The sequence below is a fragment of the Rhinopithecus bieti genome, unplaced genomic scaffold (genome assembly GCF_001698545.2).
Source record: "Rhinopithecus bieti isolate Rb0 unplaced genomic scaffold, ASM169854v2 scaffold_11380, whole genome shotgun sequence".
In the NCBI taxonomy this organism is placed as follows: Eukaryota; Metazoa; Chordata; class Mammalia; order Primates; family Cercopithecidae; genus Rhinopithecus; species Rhinopithecus bieti.
The window spans coordinates 61120-70053 of NW_016807225.1; the positions used below are offsets into that span (position 1 = coordinate 61120).

General features: G+C 46.6%; 1 protein-coding gene across 3 annotated transcripts in view; it reads left to right on the plus strand.

Moving 5' to 3' along the window:
- The first annotated feature begins 984 nt into the window (after nt 1–984).
- The window catches only part of DNAL1 (dynein axonemal light chain 1), a 53356-nt gene continuing 45406 nt past the window's right edge, over nt 985–8934 (plus strand). For 2 of the 3 annotated variants that reach the window (XM_017880452.1, XM_017880455.1), the window contains exon 1: nt 5326–5666. The gene's annotated coding sequence lies outside the window, so the exon portion shown is untranslated. Of the gene's footprint in view, nt 1557–4590; nt 4788–5325; nt 5667–8934 lie in introns of those variants that run through there. The other variant, XR_001887057.1, reaches the window with a different exon arrangement.

Below are 8934 nucleotides of genomic sequence, written 5' to 3' on the forward strand. Positions count from 1 at the left end.
AAAAAAAAAAAGAAAAAGAAAAAGAAAAAGAAATGTAATATACTTGTTAAGTTTTTTTTCTGCATACAAAAAATATACATTATTAATACTTCTGCCAGGCCACAGGACAATAGAACTTATTTCCTCAGGGTATATATCTGTAGTTCAGCTTTCTCTCTCTCTTTTTTTTTTTTTTTTTTCAAGACAGGGTCTCATTCTGTCCCCCAAACTGGAGTGCAGTGGCACAATCTCGGCTCACTGCAACCTCCGCCTCCCGGTTTCACGCTAATTCTCTCGCCTCAGCTTCTCAAGTAGCTGGGATTACAGGTGCCTGCCACCATGCCTGGCTAATTTTTGTATTTTTAGTAGAGACTGGGTTTACCATGTTGGCCAGGCTGGTCTCGAACTCCTGACCTCACGTGATCCACCCACTTCGGCCTCCCGAAGTGCTGGGATTACAGGCCTGAGCCACTGCGGGGTGCCCTGTAGTTCCGTTTTCTGAATGAAAAAGCAAAATGTATGCTCCCTCCTGCGCTCATCCCCTATGTCCCGCTGGGCTCGTTTTAGGTCTTTGCTGGCATTCAAGTTTGGGAAGTGTCTCTCCACCAGTTTCTATTATCAATCTCTACTATTTTATAGTTCAATTCAGTATCTCATCGGAAACGTTTAAACTTTAACCTTGACAGGCTTTCTTAATCCAGGACAAAGGTTACTTAAAAGGGAGGAAAGGAATTTGTTCGGAGCCTAGCACACTTGGCCTCCTTCAATCAAGTTTAGGGAATAGTGACCCCTGGTGGCTAGTGAGGGAATTCAGAGGAGGCCAGAGGCCGGCACTTCCTGTTAAAAATGCTTTTTATTCGCCACACGTCCAGGGTAAACTCGCGAAGGGATCCTGCCTCTTCCAGACGGTTCCACACGGGACCTCTAGGAGCTTAAAGGACCCTGGGGCCTCCGAAGTCGCCTCTTCTTGCAGCCCGTTGCTAAGTGGCGCCGCAGGTAACAGCCCAGGTCCCATCACGTGGCCTTGCAGGGTTTTGCCCCACGGGGCCACGCCCTGCCAGGCCGGGTCCCACTCCTCCCTCCTCCTCAGCGCGGAACCTCGGCCGCCAGCGCCAGGCCGCCTCGACGTTGGCGGAGGTCAAAGCCGCAACGGTCCCGGCACGATGTGGAGGGCGGCCCGGGCAGCGCTCCGAGTCTCTGGAGTCCCCCTCCAGACCTGGAGGCCGATATTCACATCGTCCTTTTTCTCCCAAAAGGCCGCGACCCTGACAGTCACGCCCAAGACTGGGCTGGCCGACAAGCGCCCGGATATGAAAGCAGAAGGCATGGGCTCCGGGGAGCGGGTGACCCTGAGAGTGTCGGGCGTCCGCCACCGAGGCTGCCTCTTCCACTCCCTCGTCCACTACGAGGTGGACAGCGGCGAGGGGCTGGCCCTGGCCAGGGACCTGGCTCTGGGCGGCGACTTCACGGGCGTGGGGCCCATGGGGCTCCTGTGGAACCTCATGCCGGCCGCTTCGAAGGATCCATGCCTCAGTCGAATGCCAAGGGCCGCCTTGAAAAACCCCCTCAAAGTGGAGGTAACCGTCCACCTAACGCCGCTGCAGTAGGCGGCGCCGCTGGATCCGGCGCTGGCCTCGGCCCAGGTGCAGCGCTGGTTCTGTATCCCCGAGCTGCGCCGCGCGCCTGCTAGCCGGCCGCCTGCGGGGGGTCTTCCTGCTGCCATCAGGTTCGGGGCCCTTTTCCGCAGAGTGCCTGGCAGCACAGTGAGGGAATCGACTGGCTGGTTTAGGAAAGCTGGCTTGCTTTGCTAGCTGGTTTGTCATCTGAAAACAAAGCGAGCTCCTTAATCCCTTATTTTGTCTCCTAGACATCAAGTGGAACATTCATTCCTCTAAATGGTGGCTAGGATCTAAATTTCATCTGCTCATGCACCTTTCTTCTGCCAGCCGCTCACCTGCCAGAGTCCTAGTGCTGCATACGCTATTCCTTAGGAGCATACACCCTGTGTGTTTGCTATATTAAGCATAATATTGTTGCAAAATTTCTAGCATTAAGTGCTTTTGTTTGCTTACAGCAGTCTCAACCTCCTGAGCCCAAGCGTCCTCCCACCTCAGCCTTCAGAGTAGAGTAGCTGGGACAGCAGGCATGTGCCACCCAGGTAATTTATTTATTTATTTATTTATTTTTGAGACGGAGTTTCACTCTGTCGCCCAGGCTGGAGTGCAGTGGTGTGATCTCGGCTCACTGCAAGCTCTGCCTTCCGGCTTCACGCCATTCTCCTGCCTCAGTCTCCCGAGTAGCTGGGACTACAGGCGCCCGCCACCACACCCGGCTAATTTTTTGTATTTTTAGTAGAGACGGGGTTTCCCTACGTTGCCCAGGCTGGTCTTGAACTCGTGGGCTCCAGTGATCCTCCCACCTTAGCCTCCCCAAGTGTTGGGATTATAGGTGTGAGCCACCACACCCAGCCATCTTTCTTTTTTAAATTCTTATTTTTTTAGAGACTAGGTCTTGCTGTGTCACACAGGCTGGAGTGCAGTGGCACCATGGTAGCTTATTACAGCCTCGAACTTCTGGGCTCAAGTGATCCTTCCACCTCATCTTCTCAAAATGCTGGGATTACAGGCGTACATGGCCTCATTTTAACCTTTTTGTTTTTTTAGAGATGGGGTCTTGCTATGCTGCCCAGACTGGTCTTGAATTCCTGGCCTGAAGCAGTCCTCCCACCTCAGCATCTCAAAGTACTGGGATTACAGGCACACACAACTGAGCCTGGCTTTTTAAAAATTATTATTATTATTTGAGACAGGGTCTCAGTCTGTCACCCTGGCTAGATGCAGTGGCACTGTCATGGCTCACTGCAACCTCCCCTCCAGGGCTGAAGCGATTCTCCCACCTCAGCCTCCCAAGTAGCTGGGACTACAGGATCTCACCACCCAGCCCAGCCACTTTTACTTTAATTGGAATAACAAAGGAATATATCTGAAAAATACCAGGAAACAACTGGCCGATAAATTCTTCTCTTGGAATAGTGAAGGAATAAAACATCCCCAATACGAATGTTGAAAGAGAAATAATAGACCAACGTTGGGAGGATATTTGTTTGACAGTTTAGTATCTCTTCACACATGTAGTTCACTTTATAGTACACCTTCATTAGACCTTTAAAATAGTTTAATCCCTGTTGAATTATGGATTTGGGTGACTCTAACTGTATCTTAAATTTATTGAGAAATCAAAGGGCCCTTTAAATTTGGATGTCTGGGTTTCTTTTTGTTTTTTGATTCTTTGTTTGTTTTTTGAGACGTAGTCTCACTCTGTCGCTAAGGCTAGAGTGCAGCAGCCCGATCTCAGCTCACTGCAACCTCTGCCTTCCAGGTTCAAGTGGTTTTCCCACCTCAGCCTCCTGACTAGCTGGGATCACAGGCATGCACCACCACAACCAGCTAGTTTTTTGTATTTTTAGTAGAGACGGGTTTTTGGGGTTTCACCACGATGACCAGGCTGGTCTCCAACACCCGACCCAAATGATCGGCTCACCTCGGCCTCCCAAAGTGCTGGGATTACAGGCATGAGCCACTGCACCTGGCTTTAAAAATCTCATTCTAAAAACCAGACATCCAGCCGGGCATGGCGGCTCGCGCCTGTAATCTCAGCACTTTGAGAGGCTGAGGCTGGCAGATCACCTGAGGTCAGGAGTTTGAGACCAGCCTGGCCAACATGTAGTGAAACCCCATCTATACTAAAAAATACAAAAATTAGCTGGGCGTGGTGGCACACGCCTGTAGTCTCAGCTGCTTGGGAAGCTGAGGCAGGAGAATTGCTTGAACCTGGCAGGCAGAGGTTGTAGTGAGCTGAGATTATGCCACTGCACCTAAGTCTGGGCAACAGAGCAAGACTCCGCCTCTCAAACAAACAAACGAACAAACAATAGCAGACATCTGGCCAGCACAGTGGCTTACCCCTGTAATCCCAGCACTTTGGGAGGCTGAGGTGGGTGGATGACCTGAGGTCAGGAGTTCGAGACCAGCCTGGCCAACATGGCGGAAACCTTGTCTCTACAAAAATTAGCAGGGTGCGGTAGGGGACAAGAATTGCTTGAGCCCGGGAGGTGTGGAGGTTGCAATGAGTCCAGACCATGCCACTGCACTCCAGCCTGGACTATGGGACTGAAACCTTGTCTCAAAAAAGAAAAAAGAAAAAAAAAAAGGAGATTTTTATTCTTACATAACTCAAAGCCTGCATAACTATTTGCTTAGACTTATCAGGACTTGTACTTCAAACCAAAACACCTTCCACATATTTGATGCGATTTTTCTTTCTTTCTTTTCTTATTTTCATTTACCATGGTTAACTCACAGGGAAAAAAATAAAAAAAATTTTTTACATTTATAGCTTCAAAATAGCTCAAATAAATATCTATTTCAACCACAATAATAAATCCATTTCCACCAAAACAGATGTTTTCTTTTCAAAGTGAGTAAGTAGTTTTTTTAAAAATAAGATAAATTATATGATCAAATTTTTATTTAGAAAATGTTGGCTAGGTACTATAGTCCATTAAATGTTCTATCATCTAACCCAAGATTCATTCCCTTTCCTGGGTTATAGGTGATGGTCCTTTTCCTGGTCTCATTGATATATTTGGTGATGGAGGATTAAGTGAATCTTGAGCAAGTCTCCTGGCTCGTTGAGGTTTTGCTACTCTGCTTTGCCATTTTTCAGCTATGAAGATCTACCTCCAGTCATGAAAGACTTAAATTTAGATTACTTTGAAGAGGTAGTTAAATTTGTGCAGTCACCCAAAGGTGAGTGCTATGAGAGAAATGAATGAATTACTCCAGAAGAGAGTGAATAACGCAAGTGTTACTAATGGGTTGGAAAATATCTGTAACAAATACCTGTTGAATTAATAAATAAATAAATACTAGAGCTGTCTGATAACTTCATGAAAGACTTTCTGGCCAGGCACGGTGGCTCACGCCTGTAATCCCAGCACTTTGGGAGGCCAAGGCAGGTGGATCACCTGAGGTCGGGAGTTCAAGACCAGCCTGACCAACATGGAGAAACCCCATCTCTACTAAAAATACAAAATTAGCCGACTTGGTGGTACATGCCCGTAATCCCAGCTATTTGGGAGACTGAGGCAGGAGAATCGCTTGAACCTGGGAGGCAGAGGTTGCAGTGAGCCCAGATTGCGCCATTGCACTCCAGCCTGGGCAACGAGTGAAACTCCGTCTCAAAAAAAGAAAAAGACTCTCCTTTATTGAGGACTTTGGTGATCCCATTAACAATTATGCTTCATTTTCCTTTGTCTCTTTCCGTGTTTGCCTTCTTTTTCTTCAGTCTGCAGGTCAAAGGTCCAAACATTGGAGTGATTGGCTCAGGCAAAGGGGCAGAGTTGGCATTTTCCATGGCTAGCTTTCTCCCAAATATAGCTGTGGTCATGACCATCAATGGCTGCATCTCAAACACAGCTACGCCCTACCTGTGGTAGCTTGATCCTGCCAGGACTGCCTTTTAACCTAGACAGAATCTTTGCCACTGATTCAGGAGTATACGGTTAAAGAAGCACTGGAAGACCCCTTGGACAAACCTACCAAAAAAGCTGTATCCCTCTTGAAAAAGCCAATGCTGGCTGGGCGCAGTGGCTCACATCTGTAATCCCAGTACTTTGGGAGGCCGAGGTGAGTGGATTACCTGAGGTCAGGAGTTTGAGACCAGCCTGGCCAATATGGTGAAACCCTTTCTCTACTAAAATACAAAATTAGCCAGGCATGGTGGCACATGCCTGTAATCCCAGCTACTCGGGAGGCTGAGGCAGGAGAATTGCTTGAGCCCAGGAGGTGGAGGTTGCAGTAAGCTGAGATCGTGCCACTGCACTCCAGCCTGGTCTACAGTGCGAAACTCTGTCTCAAACAAACAAACAAGAAAGAAGGAAAGAACCAGTGCCCATTTCCTTTTTATTGTTGGAGAGGATGACAGGCGTTGGAAGAGATCTGTTTATACTGACATAGCTGTGAAGCATCTCAAAGAACATAGGAAGACAAATTTTACTCTTTTAAGCTAGTCCAGTGCTGACCACAAAATAGATTCCCCCTTATAGTCCTTTTTTCTCTGTAGCTCTGGATCCCGTATTGAGGGTACCTATTTTGGGAGGGGGGCAGCTCAAAGCTCATGCTATTGCTCAGATTGAGTCTTGGAAGATCTTGGAGTTTTTGCACTTGCACTTAGGGTAAAAGCTAACTAGACAATTAAATGTATTATTTATTTATTTAGGTGGCAAGGGTCTTGCTCTGTTGCCCAGGCTGGTCTTGAACTCCTGGCCTCAAGCAATCCTCCCTCCTCACCCTTCCAAAGTGCTAGGATTACAGGCATGTGCAGCCTTGCTGGGCTAGACACTTAAATTTAGTTATGCTTCAGAGCAAATCCAGAGACAGACTGAATATTTTTATCAAAAAATGACTGAGATCTGAACTTCTCATGGTCATCTGCAAGCTTTTGAAAGAAATAAAAATGCTAAATTCAAGTTCATCATAGCCTGCAGTTTTGGAACTATCCATATTTCTCCATGTTTGGTTTGTTTGAGCTTTAACTCAAGGTAATTGCTAACTGAAAGCCAGCTTTCAAGCTGCTACTTACCCATCTTTCCCACCTACTCTTCCTGCCACCTTCTGTACTTCCAAAGATCTAAAAAGCCAGTGTATGACTATTAGTTTGCTATATCTGTCCCAGAAGTTTTAGATCTTCCCTCCCTCCCTCCTTCCCTCCCTCCCTCCCTCCCTTCCTTCCTTCCTTTCTTCCTTGCTTCCTTCCTTGATAGAGTCTCGCTCTGTCACCCAGGCTGGAGTGCAGTGGCTTGATCTTGGCTCACTGAAACCTCCACCTCCCAAGTTCAAGTGGTGCCTCCCACCACGCCCGGCTAATTTTTGTGTTTTAGTAGAGATGGGTTTTCACCATGTTGGCCAGGCTGACTCAAATGATCTCAAGTGATCCTGACCTCAAGTGATCCACCCACCTCAGCCTCCCAAAGTGCTGGGATTACAGGTATGAGCCATCACGCCTGGCCGTTTTAGGTATGTTTTGACCAGGGGTGAATACATACACATAGGCCCCTGGTTTTGTGATGAGGAACCATTTGGTTATGATAATTTTCTCATAATAGTCAGAGACTAGAGTGAATTCTACAGGATGACTCAGAGGCTAGTTGGTGGTGGACTGAAGTCACAGAATATTTTCTGCTGTTAATCAGATTTTGATATGTGTCTAGCTGCACCCTGTTCCAGGATCTTTACAGAAAAAGCGCTGGGAACTCTAAGGTATTTATCTTTAGAATGGCAACTAATTACTGAGAAACACTTGCTTTCATTCTCCAAACTATCCCTCTTGGTATAGTTTTAAAAACTTTCCTTCATACTTTTGTTTAAAATTATATTTTAAAACAGGCAGGTTCCAGGTTCTAGTTGCAAACTGATAATTACACATGTAGACAATGTAATTATCTGAGGGAAAGACAGAGTTTATCCCTTGCACCTTCTCCACCAAAAACTTAATTACAGTTTGTGGGTGAGCTTTAACTTGTTAGAATTATCTTAGATGAAGTTCTGAGTTTTTATTCTAAACACTTAAAATGTATAGAATTGAAACATATTAAAAGTTCTGGTCCTCATTCTAATTTAGTTTTAGTTTTGCAGTTGCCATTTGTTTTTACGTATTTGAAGGGAAAGGTACCGATATTAATTATTAGACTTTGATTTTGGTTGATCAGTAATCTTGTGCTTACGACTGGTTTGCGGCTGGGCATGGTGGCTCATGCCTGTAATCCCAGCACTTTGGGAGGTTGAGGCGGGTAGATCACTTGAGCTCAGCAGTTCAAAACCAGCCTGGGGATCATGGCAAACCTTGTCTCTACCAAAAATACAAAAAATTAGCCAGGCATGGTGGCACACTTCTGTGGTTCCAGCTACTTGAGAGGCTGAGGTGGCAGGATTGTTTGAAACTGGGAGGCCAAGGTTAGAGTGAGCCATGATTGGTCTACTGCATTCCAGCCTGGGTAATAGAGTGAGACTCTTATCTGAAAAAAAAAAAAAAAAAAAAAAAAAAAAAAAAGCGGTTTGCGAGGGGTCTTCTTGGCAGAGGTTGAAGAGTTGTTGCCCTAATTTATAGTATTATTAAATAGTTTCCCCCAAAATTAACATTATTTTAAAAATCAAATACAAGTTTCAATTATTAACATCAAGAAAAAATACAGGCTTTGGTGAGGTGGTTTAGGCCTGTAATCCCAGCACTTTGGGAGGCCAAGGTGGGAGGACTGCTTGAGCTCAGGAGTTCAAGACCAGCCTGGACAACATAGCAAGACCCCTGTCTCTACAAAAAATTTTAAAATTTAGCTGGGGGTGGTAACACATGCCTATAGTCCTAGCTATTTGGGAGGCTGAGGCAGGAGGATCATCTGAGCCTGAGGGATTGAGGCTACAGTGAGCTGTGGTCACAGCACTACACTGCAGCCTATCTACCCTGGGCAACCAAGTGAGACACTGTCTCCAGAAAATGAAAAAAAGGTGTGTGTGTGTGTGTGTGTGTGTGTGTGTATAAACTCACACACACCACTTCGTGATTTCGGGGGTTTTTGTGTAAGATTTTTTTTTCCTTTTTTTTGAGTCTGAGTCTCGCTTTTGTCACCCAGGCTGGAGTGCAGTGGCGTGATCTCGGCTTACTGCAACCTCCACCTCCCGGGTTCAAGTGATTCTCTTGCCTCAGCCTCCTGAGTAGCTGGAACTACAGGCATACACTACCATGCCCGACTAATTTTTGTATTTTTAGTAGAGATGGGGTTTCACCATGTTGGCCGGGCTGGTCTCAAATTCCTGACCTCCGGTGATCCACGCGCCTTGGTCTCCCAAAGTGCTGGGATTATAGGCAGGAGCCACCATGCCCGGCCGGGTGTGGTGGCTC